Genomic DNA, 15,670 nt, shown 5'->3' on the forward strand with positions numbered 1-15,670 from the left:
CCTGTAATGTCATTAAAAAAAAAAAGAAAGAAAGAAATTTGGTGATTTTTTGAGGTTTATCCAGGAATGATAAGCAAATCCTGCAGCCAAAGGTGAACCCTGATTAGCAGCATAAACAACATCACATATGTGACCTGAGCGAGATGCCATTTTTTTAAAAAAACCTCATAATAGCCAATCTGCACCCCATTAAGTGGAGGTTCAGAAAGCAGCCTGATGCACGTGGCAGGAGTAATTGCAACTTGTCAAACAGTCCTCTGTGTTTTAGCTAAACACCAGTATCCTCTGCTGTTCCAGAGACCTTTCCTGAGAACAGGCTTGTACTGTTTTGCTTCAGCCCATAATGTCCCAACAGACTTTATTCACAAAGCCAGCTGTGTTAAACATCTTGACACTTGTGTTCCAAAATGTAAACTCAAGGTTGTGACAATAAAAGGATGAGAAGTTCTCAAAGCAGGAGAAAGCTTGTCACCTGTCTGCTTTTGGCAAACCACATGTTAGAAAAACCCACGGAGGTCTCTGGGTTTGTGCTTCAATGCCATTCTGTGTCCCATGCAATAGAGGACGTGTGAAAAGATGGTTCTCCTTTTACAACACTGACCGCATGTCAGAGAACAAAAGGTAGCTGGAGCTAGAATCTCTCATCTCTATTTACGCACACACTCTCTGAATAATTTTTTTGCTGTTCCTTATCTTTTCTCAGCATCTTCCCCCACTACCTAGAGTAGGTAATCTGAATTAATAACCATAAAGGGATATTCCAACCAATCTGAGAATCAGGTTTGGATACTTTATTGGGAGCTTTAATGGACTGCACTGTAGAGGAACCCAGCAGGGGATCAATAATAATTTTTGAAGCAGGCCTTTGACAAAGTTGCATCTCTTACTTTGAAATTGCCTATTCTGCATGGAGTATATGGCAAAACTTTGAGAATTATCTCTCTAGGTAGGTATTTAAAGCATGCTTAATTATCTAGCATAGTATCTGAGCAGTCATCTGGTAAATTTATGCCAGCTGTATGTAGTAGTAAATGACCGGTAATCTTTATAAAACACATAGGGAGTGCTCTCACGATAGTAAAACTATTGTCATGTTGGACATTTATGGTAACACAGTGCTACTTAGCTTATGATAATCGTGGACCTGATGCTCCTCTCCCACGCGACTCCATCCAGTTGCTGCAGTCTGCCTACAGGCTGTGGATCGTAGTATCGGGGCCCAAATTCACACCCTTGCACGATAAATTCTTTTTGAAATGTCAATTAAATAACAATTTCAGAAACCCCAAGAAGGCAAAGCAATATATATCAATCTTTTCTGTGAAGGAACACAAGGATTGCCATACTGGTTCAGTTCCACGATCCATCTAGTCCAGTATCCTGTCTCCATCGGTGGCCATCAAGTTTCAGAGTCTCACATTAGGCTGATATGGAATAATCTCTCTCCAGGGAAGTCTCACATTAGGGAAGTCTCACAAGAAGTCTCATATTAGGCTGATATGGAATAATCTCTCTCCAGGGAAGCCTTCTCCTTATCCCTAATAGTTAGAGATTGTCTTAAAAACCAGAAGCAGGAAGGTTTATATCTTTCCTGGATAAAGAAATAACTTTTCAGAGCAGTTTATGATAAGATATACTCCAGTTCAAATGGGAATTCATTCAGGGAAGTCCTATGGCCTGTGTTATACAGGAGCATAGGCACCGACTCCGTGGGTGCTCCAGGGCTGGAGCACCCAGGGAAAAAAATTAGCGGGTGCTTAGCACACACCGGCAGCCAAGCTCCCCTCCCCCCTCCCCACTTCCACCCACCTGTGGCCCTCACCAATCAACTGTTCCCCCTCCCTCCTGGCACCTCCTGCATACCGCAGAACAGCTGTTCAGCAGCGTGCAGGAGGCACTGGCAGGGAGAGGGAACGGGGATGGGATGCGCTTGCCGGAATGGGCAGAACGGGTCAGGGAAGAGGTGGGGCAGCGCGGGGGCAGGAATAGGTGGGGTGGGGCCCTGGGGAAAGGAGTGGAGTGTGGGCAGGGATGTGGTTGGAGCGGGGGCAGGAAGAGGCAGGGTAGGGGTTTGGGAGCAGGACGGGGGCTGAGCGGGGGTTGAGCACCCCTCGGGGAAAATTAGAAGCCAGCGCCTGCGCACAGGAGGTCAGAGTAGATGATGACAGTGATCCCATCTGGCTTTATAAGAGGAGTTATGGGTTTGAATTTCTGGCCACCATTTGCAATTTTGCCCAGGGACCTTGAGCGCTACTGGTTTAAGAAAGCATGTCCAACCAAAAAAAAGATAAAAAAATGCAATGACCATTTTGAATAATTTCTTCTGAATGTTTCTCAGCCAGCCGTGTCTTACTGCATGAGATGGAGAGAATACTATATCATTGCTATAATGCGAGAGTTGGTAATTTACTGGCTTGAAAAGTAAAGCCAGCACTAATCGAAATATAGGGTTGCATTATCATATGATTTTACTGCTCATCTGGGTAATCATCATCTGTCATGACTGCTACCTGGGCAGAAATCCATATCCTTCTGTAATAACGGCTGCGTTAATGTTATAGGAGAATACTCAAATACATACATTGCACATGCTTGCTGTAGCCATAAGAGAACACTGCTCAGGGATGTGGACAATGTATATCATGCAATCAGGACTCCTGGGAGATAGATCTACCTATCTCCTGTTCTGCTTCTCACTTACTAGCTGACCTTGATAAGTCACCCACAAAATAGGTATATAATAAGATCTACTTGGGGAGGTATTTGTGAGGGGGTATTGTGAAGTTCCGCAAGGTGCTCTGAGGTCCTCAGATGAGAGATGCTGGCCGACAAGCGTCACCACAGATTTAGCTCTTTTGCTGGGTGCTCCAAATGCGTTAGCGACTTGATCCAGTGAAGCCATATGACTCATGCAAATACAAATGCTGCCCTTCAAAGTGTGAATGAATAGCATAGCCATAGCCCAGCCAATGTATATCTACCATCATTTCAATACAATACACAAGCAGAAGCCTCCTCTCCCTGTCTAATAGGGGCCTGGTGCTGAGGGACATACGAAGCAGACAATGGGGCAAAAGCCAGCATCTAGCAAGAGAGCAGACAGTCAGGGAGGCAGCAGGGTCATTTCCCTGCCGTGTCCCTCCCTCAGTTGATGGTGGAGCTGGATGGAAATAGAAGAGAACGGAGGCTATCATTTCATAGAGGATGATGCAGTGTCTACCCTCCCCCTTATGCTCCCTGGGGTTCTAGGAGGCCCTCTCTCTGGCCTACATGGGGACACTTGGACAGTTAATGCAAACTGAAAGTGGATGTGTTAAAGCGATTAAGCTCCTGTGTGGACACTCTCATTCAGAAGTCAAGTGGCCTTAGGTCAATTTAGCATGCTTCACTTTGGAAGACGTGACATCTCCCACTGGAGGAGTATGTACCAACCCCAACCCCAGCCCGAAATCTTTAAATAGCACACAAGGAGTAGCTCTCTTCAGTCTAATAGCCCTCAGCAGCCCTGGTTTCAAAAGGAAGAATCGACAGGTTGATAACTTGACGTTAAAAGGGACAAGAAATTTTCAGACTCCTCGTTGTTTCTCAGCTCCTCTTATATCTTTGCTTTGAACAGCATTTCTGAAAGGCTCTCCGAGAAGAGAAATGGAGCTATTTATAGTTCCATGCCTGTAGTAAGACAGTAGTTCACTGTCACTTTCACCATTCACTGGCACAAAAACTCAGCTAACCTCTGTTCACTCTTACAAGTAACACCAGGAAGGTTTTATCCATGTTTCTTCAGGTATCACATTTTTTTTTAAAAAGAATTATGTGATTCCGTTCCATACTTGTGAAGGCTTTTTTGGTTCCGTTCATTTCTTCAGAGAGAAAGCTGCAAAGTGGCATTAGCAAATAGCTGTTGGCACATTTGCTCTCTCTCTCTCTCTCACAGCTCAGATTTCCAACTGCTCAGAGACTTCCCACCCCTCGAGGTCATGGTCAACCTGACTGCAATCTCCAAGTGATTCATTGACACCTGAGCACAGAGAGTGTAAAACAGGGACAAATCAGAAGGGTAGCATTTTACACACACTTTTGCACAGGTGTAAATGACTGCCCAAAGCGCACAGGGAGAATCAGGCCCCTGAAGACTACAAAGGAAACTGGAAAAGAAATCTTCTACAGTCCTGAAAATGCTGAGGAGGAGAAGAGGGTGAGTTCATGCCCTGCATCTTGCCTGTCAGAATACCTCAAAATATCAGAGAATGAATCTGATGCTGATAATACAGCCAAGAATCTTAGAACAGAGCCATAGTCTCTCTCTAGATATGGAACTATATCCTTAGATCTCCCAAATCTACCTCAATCACAAGCCCTCGTCCATAAAAAATATATGATTAGTAATGTTTTTATAATTAAACTGTATTTAGTAACGGATGCAATTCTTTTGTGTTCGGAGATGGAATGATCATCTCCTTAGCATATACATTGTGAAGAAAAAAAGTCAGTTCTTAATAACATTATTTGGAAATGAGATTATAGAATATATATTTTTTAAAGTAACTCTAAATTGTTGCAGTATCAGGATGTCAGACTGCAAGCTCTTCAGAGATTGGGACTGTCTCTCACTAGGTATGCTTGCCGTGCCGCTGTAGTCATATTAGTCCCTGGATATTAGAGATATTAGATATTAGAGCGACATGGTGAGGTTAATCTCTTTTATCAGAGCAACTTCTGTTGGTGAAAGATACAAGCTTTCAAGCCACGCAGAGCTCTTCTTCCAGTCTGGGAAAGGTGCAAAGAGTGTCACAGCTAAATACAGAGTGGAACAGATTGTTTAGCATAAACAAATCAAAGCGGGCCCCAGACTCTGCTATGAGAACAGGTGCAAAACCTGCAGACAAATCTCCACTGCTACAATGATCATTACTCCCCACAACACACCTTTCAAGATCCATGGGTCTGACACATGCCTATCAACATGGGGTGTACCTCAGCCAGTGCACTAAATGCTCCGAATACAACTATGTGGGTGAAACCAGACAATCACTGAGCTCTCAAATGAACTCACACTGAAAAATGATAAGAAACAAAAACACCCTATCAACAGTGGGCGAACACTTTTCACAAGATGATCACTGCATTTCTGACCTCTCAGTCCTCGTCCTCAAAGGAAACCTGACAACACTTGCAAAAGACGAGCTTGGGAGCGTAGATGCATAACTTTGCTAGACACTAAACATCATGGTTTTAATAAAGACACTGGATCAGGGCCGGTGCAAGGAGGTTTCACGCCCTAGGCGAAACTGCCACCTTGCGCCGCCCCCCACACACACCTTGCGGCAGCTCCCCACCACCCCCTCCCTCCCTCCCCTTGGCCCGGGGAGCCCTCCCTGCAGCAGCTCCCTGCCGCCCCCTCCCTCCCTCCCTCCCTCTCTCCCCTCAACCCGGGGAGCTGCGTGCAGCAGCTCCCCACCCCAGCTCACCTCTGCTCCGCCTCCTCCCCGAGCACGCCGCCGCTTCTCCCGCCTCCCAGGCTTGCGGCGCCAATCAGCTGTTTGGCGCGCAAGCCTGGGAGGGAGAGAGAAGCAGAGCGGGGCGGTGCTCAGGGGAGGAGGCGGAGCAGAGGTGAGCTGGGGAGGGGAGCGGTTCCCCTGTGCACCGCCCCCCCGCCCCACCCCCCTGCCCCAGCTTACCTCTGCTCCACCACTGCCCCCAACCACTTGGCGCCCTAGGTGACTGCCTAGTTGGCCTAGTGGTTGCACCGGCCCTGCACTGGATTTCTGGCTCATTACAACAATCTGCAACCCACTAACTCCCCTTTTTGTCCTACAACTGCCTAGGTGTTAAGGGACCACTTCACCTTGAATGGATTCTTAGAATATGTGTTAACTACATATGCTAAACACTCTGTTTCACCTTGTATTTAGCTGTGGCACTCTGGGTATCTTTCCCAGCCCTGTTGTAGAGCTCTGTGTAGTTCAAAAGCTTGTCTCTTCCACCATCAGAAGTTAGTCCAATAAAAAATATTATCTCACCCACCTTGTCTCTTCCTATGTATCTGCAGCACTTTGCACAGTGGGGCCCTGATCTCAGATGGGACCTCTAAGTGCAACTGTAATATAAATTTTTAAAAATGATAATAATGCCAAACTACAGTATACATCTCTTACATAGCCACTTCTTGCTCTCACAAGTAGACAATATTCGAAACATTGCCATTAATTACCCTTTTTCTGTCTTCACTTAAAAAATGGAATTTTGAAAGCCGCGCGACGTTGCTCACAATAACTCTGACATCAGAGACGTACCCCAGCGTAATGCAATGGCGCTCCTCATCTGCTTCACATCAAAGAACTGCCTGTATCAGACATAGTGAAAAACCAGTAGTGTAGATTTGTAGCCCGGTCAGGCAGCACCAGCAGCAGCCTTCACCATTCACTGCAAACTCAATGGCTTCCTCATACCTTAAGCCATTGTATTTTGGGGGGGCGCATTCTTCAAATGTATGCTGCTCTTACGTGTTTTGCCCCTCCACCCTTCTATGAAATGTTTTCTCACTCTCTATGTCCATTTTATCTCCTAGCCTTTGAAAACCACGTTAAAAGTCATTTCCTCCATGCAGTGTGTTAGCCTTACACTTGCCTGAGACTTTCTCTGGCTTTTTGCTCTGATACTAATTATTTCCACTCCTCTAATGTGATTTCTTGTACAGTGTATTGGTTGCACCCCACAGATAATTTTCAAATTCCATTTAATGAAGATTTTTTTCACTTCCCAATATTTATTCTTGGCCTGATTTTTTCTAAGTTTTTGTTTTTGCAGACTCCCTCACCTTGCACCTATTCAAGTATTTGCTTGTTCAGTCATGTCCCTACATCTGATTATCTCTTTCTCTTCTCCATTTTTATTAGGAATGACCTCAATTTTGTTCAAGTTCAGGGTGAAGTCCCACTTCCCTGATTTCCATGATTGAATTTCTCAGCGAACTCCTATGTTGTATACGTGTTTCCTGTGGAAAAAGATAATATCATCTGTGTGGTTCAGAACTGTTCAGTCACTTCTTTTTAGAATATCAATATTTTTCCATGTGTCTTCAGCATCTGGGAGATAGTTTCTCAAAAAGTTGCAGAACTTTTCCAGATCTTTGTGGAGACTGTTGGCCTGATTCTGTTCTCAGCTATGCTGGTATAAATCGGATGTAATTCCACTGAAGAACATGAAGTTACACCAACGTAGAAACAGAGTGACGTCAGAATCACACCCTGTTGTCTATTCTAACAATTATATGGTGAATGTTTTATTTAGACAAATCTCACATTCCTCTAGCCTTTGATTCCGTAAAATTCAAATACGGATTCCTACTCCTTTCCTCTTGAATGGCCTTCTTTGCATAGCCAGTGAATGCCTAACATGTCTTTGAGACAGTTAATTTATTGGTTGATTAGCTGAAATTCAGTTGTACAGAAAGCCATTAATTCAGAAATCATGAGAAAACACAATAGACTGCAAACAAAAGGCTGGTAAGTCTTTCATTCCTTGGGTATCATCTGTTACCTTTCTTAAGTGAAAAATGATAACATTTACTCCCATGCCACAGATGGCTGAATATACTCAGGGGAAAATCACAGAAGACCTCACAAAATTAAACTTTTGTAAAATGTTACATTTTGAGATGGCGTCTGATATCTCAAAGGAGGGATGTAATACAATAGAACGAGAAGACAACTGTAGGCAGGTTGATAACATATGTTTCTGTCTAAGAAGTGAAAATAGAAAGTGACTGTACCCCGATTTTTGATAGAATCATCATATTGCAAAGAGCCAAATGTCTTGTTATTCTATAAAAGCACGTGTCTACTTTAAAAAAATCACAGTGTGTTTCTGTGACAAAGATTGCTAACAGAATTCTTTATCCTATCCCACCAGCCCCAAAGCCTTCTTCGAAGGAGGGACTTTAAAACTGTTCTAATCTTGTTTTTCTCCTGTATAACTGAATCTACAGTAAGTACTTGGCAAAATAGCAATGTTGCCAAAAATTATCCCCTGACTGATATTACTAGGCTGGCAGAAGTGTCTGGTAAATTTGGCCTAAGTATCTGCAATCCAAAGAAATGATAAATCAATGAGTTTGAGAACATGGTTGGACAAAGAGTGTCTGGATGATGAGAAGTATCAGAGCGGTAGCCGTGTTAGTCTGGATCTGTAAAAGCGGCAAAGAGTCCCGTGGCACCGTATAGACTAACAGACGTATTGGGGCATAAGCTTTCGTAGGTGAATACCCACTTCGTCAGATGCATGTAGTGGAAATTTCCAGAGGCAGGTATAAATATGCAAGCAAGAATCAGGCTACGGATAACAAGGTTAGCTCAATCAGGGCGGATGAGGCCCTCTTCTAGCAGTTGAGGTGTGAACACCAAGAGTTGCTGAGAATTCGGGATCATAGGAGATTAAGAGTTTGATTTTCATTTACGTTAAGGCCCTTTTACATCACTCTGGCCATTACTGGCCATTCTTATTCACACTAAAGACCCTTTGCACTACCGGCATCGTAACAATCAGGCCCAAGAATTTTGGAATTGGAATTTTGTTACCCCTTGGCTATGATGTAACATCATCATTCTTCAGAGCTCAAGGATGTTACATCACCGTTCTGCATTAGCCTTTCATTGTGAGGCTGAAAAAGTTGGTCAAAGATTTCACACCACTTTATCCTGCTTGACGATGGGTAAATTTTGGAAGTCAAACATGAAGTGTTTTTGCTCTTCTCATAGACAGGACAACACAAGCTAAGAAGACAAATACCAGCTCTTCAAGTGGTATGAAAATAGCTTCAGAGGGCTATGACAACCATATGAAACATGTTGATCTGGGTTTGATTTTTTTTAATGTGATGCTGACAGTCAACTTGCTGCCTAGAGGTTATATTCTATTACAAGTACTTGAAGTGAGCTGTAGCTCACGAAAGCTTATGCTCAAATAAATTGGTTAGTCTCTAAGGTGCCACAAGTCCTCCTTTTCTTTTTGCGGATACAGACTAACACGGCTGCTACTCTGAAACCTTTTATCTAAATTGGAATCATAGTTCTTTCTTTATTCTACCCATGAGGATAATTGTACTGGGTTTTTTTTTTTCCGGTGATGTTTTAAGTGAACTCTGATATTCATTGATATTCATATATAATGCAATCTGACAAAGACTATTACAGAGAAGAACCAGGAATAAAACGGTGATGTTATTTCTTTCTTATAGCAGGCAGAAACATGGATGCAACAGAATACAAGGCATGAGTCTCTTCACTGGCCAGACTGGGACTGAAGCTTTTGATGCGCTCTGAAGCCAGAGGGTAACAACACCTGTCTGAGACATAGCTGACCTAAGATTCACTGAGTATGAACATTTCACAACGTTTTCTTTTGACAACTTTGTTACCAGGCAGCAATTGCATGCCACAGCTTCCCCCTCTGCAGCAGCGTTTCTATAACAGGACTTTTCTTGTTCTCTAAATATCTTACACAGCGAACCAGGAGCTGCAAACCCTTACTCCTATTAATTGTTATCATTTGTATTACCATACACGTATGATCATCACAGTCATGGATCAAAACCCCATTGTGCTAGGCACTACGTTTAATACTATGGTTTGCAGGAGGTCAGACTAGATATGGTGATACCTTCAGATGGGAGTAAAGTTAATATTTGGGAGTCTGAATTTGCAGGATCGGGCTTAAACTATAATTTGAACGTATTCTGAAATATTCTATATTCACTGACTTTCATCCAGGATCTCCGAGTTCTTTTGCCTGGGCTGTTCACTTGTGAAAACATGCAAGAAACTCGAATTTGATATAAAGATTTTGCTATAAAAGGCAGACCTGAATTCGATATAAAGATTTTGCTGATATATTGCCTGTGAGGCAGTCATTTATTAGATAAGCACTGGAAAGGGTGTTTTGGTTTTAGCTTTTTTCTTCTTTTCTGAATGGACTGCCAGAGGATTTTTCTGATGGCAATTGCTGTGAATTAGTTTGCAATTCTGTGTCTGTGAATGCTTGAAAAACAAATTAATCCACGGGATTTCATTCATAAAATGTTATTCACTTCATGCATTCATTTTTTCATTTGAGGTTTCCTCAGCACAGCACTTCAGAGGATGCACAAGTCTGTAGGACAGTAGCACACTGTAGATGATTATTAATGATTAAAATTTCCAAGCCTGGTATCATGCATGAATCTCCTTGTTCTTTTCTCTCTGACACCACAAGGAGGGTGGTGCTGTGCAATTGCCCAGCCATTCTGAGGGCTCTCCTGTGGAGTATTGCGAAATACTGTCCTATTGCACACCCTTCCCTGTCCATTATACACCTAAGCATGTGCCTCAGGGGAAGACAGTGAGACAGTTTTGGTTGCAGTGTAATCCATATGCTGACAGCCTGCAGCTCTTCACCCTCCTTGCATCCGACCTAGATGGTTTGGTTATTCAGCATTCCCAGGGCCCAGCTGAGACTGGCGGCTGAATGAGAGTTAGCTGGCTGACCCTCCGACTGGATAAGACAAAAGTTATCCTGGTTGGCTGTAAGGAAACCACCACTGGAGACAGCAGAAATATCTGCCTGTTCAATTAAGAGATGGGTGGTTCTGTCCACCGTTTATTATTTGGGTTTACAAGCCAGGAATTCCCAACTACTTCTTGATGTCGAGAAAACAACAGTGGTCAAGAGTGCTCCCCACCCCACAATTTACATGCAGAAATTAGATTGCATCCTTTCCCCCTCGAATACAGACCTCACTACATTCATCCACGTCTGTTCTCTCCTGACTGGATTACTACAGGATGCTCTATATGCAGACCACTTGGAAACTTCAGCTGGGCAGAATGCAGTGGCCTGCTTACTTCACAGTGCTTCGTGCATGGAACACATGACTTCTATGTTCCATAGACTGGATGGGCTCACAGACAATGCTGGATGTTGATTTTGCTCTATAAAGCCCTCTTTAGAGTGTCTAAATTAGAGCTGGGAGCAAGCCTCCCAGCCCGAGTAGACAGACTCGCACTAGCTTGGCTCAAGCTAGCACTCTCAAAATAGCAGGGTGGGTGCTGTGGCTCCGGCAGAGACCTGAGCTCAGAGCCAGGAGATGGGGTGGACTTGAGACCCCAAACTGCAATGTCAGTACTTCTATTTTTAACACACTAACTCAAGCTGAGCTAGCGCGAGTCTCACTCCCAGCTGCAATGTAGACATACCTGTCGGGTTGGTAGAGACCATCACCCATTTGTATTCTAACTGGACACCTGAGACCAGCTTGCATGCCATCCGTCCCTAGATGTGTTCATCCAACAGCTGGTGAGAGAAGGTTACAAAACATTGCACGTTTTTCAGAAGAGGTGCGTTGAGGAGGAGATTGGGGTTTGTTGTGGGGAAGCTTTTATCATCATTAACTGACGTGCTCAGATGATGCATATAACTTTATAGTTATTTTTCTGTCCAGGTGCCTAGTGGGGCTGGTATGAGCACTGGTATAAATTGTGGGGAAAAAAGTAATAAATGAGCAATGATTTAGTAGATTAAACCTCCAGAACAGTCAGACAGCTGTTTCAACATATTGTATTTGATACAGTCTTCATGGCCAATATGTTGAAACAGCTGTTCTTATACGTAAGGTAAGTTTGTCCTATATGTTTACGTTTTGTAGTGGGAATATTCTAGACCTGATGCTCCTCTCACTAAGTGCCCGTCTACATTGCAACTGGGGGCGTGACTGGGTAGGCATACACATGCTAGCTTTAATCTAGCTAGCATGACTAAAAGTGCCAGTGAAGACACAGGCTTCAACATGAACTGCACAAGCCCACCTGGACCCCTGAGTATGCACTTGCTTTGCTAACTCACCTAGCTGCCACACCTTCACCGCTGTTTTCAGCTGTGCTAGCTAGATTAAAGCTAGACAGAGTATAACTACCTGAGCTGCAAGCATACCGCCGATTGCAATGCAGACATATCCTTAATCAGGAGTGACACCAGATGAAACTCCTCTGATCAAAGAGTCTGAGCTTTTGTGCATGTGTTTAGTGATTTATTCTGCCGCACTAATGGATTTAAATAATGAGACTGAGGGGCCAGATCACCAGTCCTACTTTGCCCCTCTGCACAATGTGACAGATATCCACGTTGTTGAATATAGCAAGATGTTTGAGAAATGGATGAATGATGCTTTCTTGCATGTACGACAAATATGAGTGGTTCCTCAAATGAGACCCTGGCAGGTTCATTGATGGCTTCTGGTGGGCTGGTGTAACAGGGCGCACTCACCTCTTGTGAGAGGCCCCTTAGCTGACTGCGTGTGCCTGCTCGCGCTCTCTCTCTGTGTGATGTGACTGTGGTGACTCAGCCCTCTGGCCAAGTCGCACACAGTTTGTCTGTGTGATGAAAGCAAAGCAAAGTCCAACAGGGGTCTCTCTTCGTGCCCCCGTAATGTCTCCCACAAGTTGTCCCTGCTCCAGGATAGAGCAGTTCCCAGGGCTCCCTCCCTTGCAACAAAGTCTTCTCCCTCTTAGGGCCTTTCTGGCCACAACTCTCCATCTGGGCTGCTGCAGTTCAGTTCCTCTGGGGGTGCCTCAATGTCCAGGCCACTTCTCCCAGTGGCTAATGGAGGTGGGAGGGTCCCAGGCCTGCCCACTACTGCAGATCCCAGCCTGGGGACCCTGTAGCTAGCAGCTGTCGCTGTCTCCCTTTATCTTAGTCATGCCGCTGCTCTAATTCTCTGAGCCACTTCCCCATGGCCCTGTGCCGTCTTCACCCTTTCGTCAGGGTCTGGTCCTGATGGAGTCCCAGCAACCAGCTCAGGGCTCCTTCTCGCTCTCCCCGGCTTCTGGCAGCACTACCGCATACGCGGTCCTGCAGCTCTCTCAGCCAGCCACACACCGCCTACGCTCCTCCAGCTCTAGCAAAGAACTGAACTCACTTTTGCCCTGCAGCTCTTCTTATACTGACCTGCTGGGCCCTGATTGGCTGCTTCTCACACAGCCACTTTAGGCAGCTTGGAGGACCTCTCTACTGCCCTTTTCTGGGGCGGGGTGTGCCAGGACCACCAGGCCTCCAGCAGCGGGGGCTTAGTCCACCCCGTTACAGCTGGCTAGTCAGGTGCTGTCTCTCCTTGTTTCTGGCTGCTATATCACAATAAAGACAACTCAACATACCCAAAGGTTGTTATAAAGAGGAGGGTGATAAATTGTTCTCCTTAAGCACTGAGGACAGGATAAGAAGCAATGGGCTTTAATTGCAGCAAGGAAGATTTAGGGTAGACATTAGGAAAAACTTCCTAACTGTCAGGGGAGTTAAGCAATGGAACAAATTACCTAGGGAGGCTGTGGAATTTCCATCATTGGAGGTTTTTAGGAATGGGTTAGACAAACACCTCTCAGGGATGGTCTAGATAACACTTAGTCCTGCCACAGTGCAGGGGACTGGACTTGATGACTTACTGAGGTCCTTTCCAGTCCCACATTTCTATGATTCTGTGAAACTGTTCCCAAACATTAACTTTCCCATGCGAGCAGTTGATGCATTACCCACTTGGATTCATTTGTCTGTAGAGGTAGAGTTGATTTGCAGGATCACACAGGGAAGGAGGGGTGTCTATGAGACAATCATTCTAATGGAGATATATCTCGCACAATGAAAAAATTCAAGAATCCCTGCAGACGCTTCCATTCTGTGAAAAGCAGGGCAGCTCTATACAGTTTTCCATCACGTTCTGCTCTCAGTTCCACCAGTGTAAATCTACTGAAATCAGTGGAGTTACTACAGTGACTGAGAGGAGAATCCAGTCCACTGACTGCTGTACTATTATACTACAGCTGATTAATGTTCTTGCCCTCTGGCATCTGTCAAAAATATATGGAAAACAGCTGTAGACATTTGGCTGTTTTAAACTGGTAGGCAAGAGTCCACTCTGGGTCATATATGTGCCTCCCCACTCCTGGGGGATTTACAGGGCTTTCATATTAGTTGTTTCAAGGAGACAGAAATGGCCCATGAGGTCACATGCCTAGATAGACTACTTTCATTTTGTAATGCCATCCAATAGTAAACAGTTGACAAAAATGGAAAGACTTCCTTATACGGAGGCAGCATATGGCTTCAGTGTCCTTAGGAACAGCAGGTCTACAGAGTATGTCTCAGTCTGCCTACATCTGACATCTGGCCTGGAACACCGATGAAATCACACACACACACTTCCCAAGCACACCCTTCTGATGCGACAAAATACCCTCTAACCTAAACCCACTTCAGAACAAGTCAGACCTAACTTCAAAAATAATTTGCCACTCTTAGAGGCACAATGCTAAATTACCCTTCTGTCTCCCAATTCCCAACCACAATCCTCTTTGGAATTTGCTTAATTATTAGGGTTGAGTTTTTATGAATGAGAGGTCAGATCCAGCCACTGGGTGGTATAAGAAAACTGCAAAGGCCAAGCCTGAGTTTGAACAATTCTACTGTTCAGATGAAAAGTATGAACATATGAAGGGGAAAGGGGGGGGGGGGGAGAGTGGCATTTGTAAATTGCATGGAGTGTTTTGAAAGAACAGACCTTCATGTCATTCTGTTTTTATTGCCACTTGCTTCCATCTGATTTTTTTTTAACCTTTAGCCTTAGTTCACACTTTATATTAAGGTTCCATTTATTAATAATTTATTAGCCCTTTATAGACCATTCATAGCCGTTAAAAGCATGTTACAGATATAAGTAGCATTTCTTATAGATGCTTATGATCACATCAGTGGAAGATGGTTCTAAGCCATGGCTTATAAGTAACCTATTGGCCAGTTGCATTCTATAACAATTTGTAATAATTGATTAACCATGGATTAAAACCTCTATTAATAATGTAGTGTGTCTTTATAAAGTATTTATAAATGAAACCTTACTATAAAGTCAATAAATGGCCAATTATTTGATAAATCGAAAGAAAGACAACGCTAGCTGGAAACATGGAGGAGCTGTTGTTCGTTTTGTTTTTAAAAGCACTCTTCTCCCCTGTGCTTGTCCTGACACTGTAACATTCCAATGCAAATACATTGCAATGTCCTTGGGAGATGTGGGTATTTTACCATACTTCCTTAGGGCCAATTTCTGCTCTGAAACACAAGTTCAACTCCCATGGAAGTCAGTGGATTTGCTTGTTTGTATGTGTATGCAAGGGCAGATGTTAGCCCATTTTATTAACTTATTAAAGCAAACATTAAACCACTACAATTAAATACCAAATAAAATTGCATTACAGTAACATTAAAGATACGTGGGAACTCCAGCAACATGGAGGCTATTAGTGTTAATGGGAGTTGCATGTGGTTAAATTTCAAATGCAGCACACTATAAGCATACTTGGAAGGATGTAACAAACTGGCACACACACAAACTTTATATAAAATATCATTAATGGTGGCTTAGTTTTTGTGTATTTTGCAATTATTTGTTTGGGTTGCGTGTTGTTTATTTTATAAAGCTATCCAGATGGAGTGTAATAAAGGAGTCACATATAAAATACAAGTTATATGTATATATACAAGTCACCCAAGAGAAGTTGATAATTCACCCCAAACTTCCTTGTTTGCAATTGTTCACTTAGCCAGGAGCTTCAATGACAAATTTATTAAAGCCTATTACTTTGCGCTTTACATT

At 43.7% G+C, this 15,670-nt stretch overlaps 1 protein-coding gene and 1 long non-coding RNA gene across 3 annotated transcripts in view; one reads left to right on the forward strand and one right to left on the reverse strand.

Moving 5' to 3' along the window:
- The window catches only part of LOC141999266 (uncharacterized), a 124,201-nt gene extending 114,290 nt beyond the window's left edge, over positions 1–9,911 (forward strand). Inside the window, exon 3 of the long non-coding RNA XR_012641987.1 lies at positions 9,236–9,911. This is a non-coding gene — a long non-coding RNA (uncharacterized LOC141999266). The remainder of the gene's footprint in view (positions 1–9,235) is intronic.
- The window catches only part of TMEM132B (transmembrane protein 132B), a 356,630-nt gene that overhangs the window by 64,397 nt on the left and 276,563 nt on the right, over positions 1–15,670 (reverse strand). The window lies entirely within an intron of this gene.

This window comes from Natator depressus, chromosome 15 (assembly GCF_965152275.1).
Source record: "Natator depressus isolate rNatDep1 chromosome 15, rNatDep2.hap1, whole genome shotgun sequence".
Taxonomy (NCBI): Eukaryota; Metazoa; Chordata; order Testudines; family Cheloniidae; genus Natator; species Natator depressus.